The following is a 1,627-nucleotide window of genomic DNA, read 5'->3' as shown; positions in this document are numbered from 1 at the left end:
TGGGAAAAAGACAGAATGAGAAATTATTTTAGGGATTAACATACCTTTTAATATGTTTTTAAATATTTTTAAGGTTTGAAGTCTTTAAAGTTTGTAATTCCTAGTAAGAAAACTATATGAATGAATAACCTAATGGCAAACCACTGTAAAATGTTTCAGTTGCACGTGGGGCAGAGATTATCTTCACAGCACCCCAGATTTCTCTATGAGAAGCTCAGAGGTACACTAGTTTGTATTATTGCAATATCCATTAAGTGATCTAAGTTGCTTTTCCTTTAGCAAGGGCTTTATTTTTCAGGCCATTATTCTTGACTTCCAAATTTGGCTGACAATTTACTGACGAAATTCACAACCTTTGGGTTGCTCTGATATTTTGACATATTTGCCGGGTTCTAGGCCACATCCTAGAAGGACACCATAACTTCTGGATCCTGTATAACTGCAAGAACCTCTGGATCACTAAGAATTTCATTGAGCCCAGGCATTCTTGTCATTCCAGGCATTCCTCTAGAAAAATTATCAGGCATTCCCCCAGGAAAGCCACTTGAGAAAGAACCCTATGGAGCTCTTGATTATTCTCTGGTTTCTCCCTCCCTCTGGGCTCTCTTATGTTCTTCCCAAGCCTTCTTAATGCTTTCTATTTTTGATCTCCCTCTCTTCACATTTTCGCTCATACTTCCTCTGATGTTCAGCAATTTTCTGGGTCCTTGGTTGAATTTTTTCAGCATCACACCAGCATCCTCATCATAATCCAGTTTACAAGCAAGGGCAAAATCGGTGCTTCTTCTTCTGAATGGCCCAGAAGTCTGTGTGCTTTCTGCCACAGACTTATGAGCATGAACTGAATCAGGATTTATTTCAATAGTTCTGTTACAGCCTTGGATGGCAGCATTTGGCTTCTGTAATTTGAGGAAGACACTGTCTCATTTGGCATGCAGAATGGCCAAGTGAGAATTCAGCTTGATGGCATCTATGAACAAGTCAATGGCTTTATATAGTTCACCATCATTTAGGGCATTGATAGCTGTAACTTTTTTTTTTTTTTATCATTTGCCTGATCCATCATTTCCTCATTTGTCTCTACATTTTCATCTTCCATTTCCTCAGGGGCATCAGTATCTGGTTCAATCACGACTTCATTGTCAATTTCTATATCACTTTCTTAATTTGGTTCGTTTCTCTTTATGTTTTCCTCTGTCTTCTGATTTACTTTTATGAGTAGCAGGTGGTATTTTATCTCCCATGCTCTCCACCCATTACCCCAGGAAGCACACTTCCTTGGTGTGCAGGATGCTTGGATCCTACTTACACAGTTGCATGAAGGCCCAAAGGTCACTCACATTGTAGGGGTCCATGGTCCAGAGGCTGTGGCAGATGGCAGGTACAGCTAAGGTTGCAACCTGATTACAGGCATGATTACTAGCTCAGCATGACTGTGTGGAAGGGCCAGAATGAGAATTTTTTAAAAAATCTTACAATTGCACCCAAAAGAATAAAATACTTAGAAATAAATATAACCAAGTAAGTGAAAGACCTATACTCTGAAAAGCATAAAACACTTATGAATGAAATTGAAGATGGTACAAATGAAAAGACATTCTCTGTTCATTAAGTGGAAAAATTAATA

The 1,627-nt window shown here is 38.7% G+C and overlaps 1 pseudogene; it reads right to left on the bottom strand.

Annotated features, from left to right (window-relative positions):
* Positions 1-302: 302 nt before the first annotated feature.
* LOC102965538 lies at positions 303-1,355 on the bottom strand (annotated as a pseudogene).
* Positions 1,356-1,627: the final 272 nt, after the last annotated feature.

Source organism: Panthera tigris, chromosome X, assembly GCF_018350195.1.
Source record: "Panthera tigris isolate Pti1 chromosome X, P.tigris_Pti1_mat1.1, whole genome shotgun sequence".
Taxonomy (NCBI): Eukaryota; Metazoa; Chordata; class Mammalia; order Carnivora; family Felidae; genus Panthera; species Panthera tigris.
Note: the sequence above shows the minus strand (reverse complement) of the source record. Positions and strands in the feature narration are given on the sequence as shown.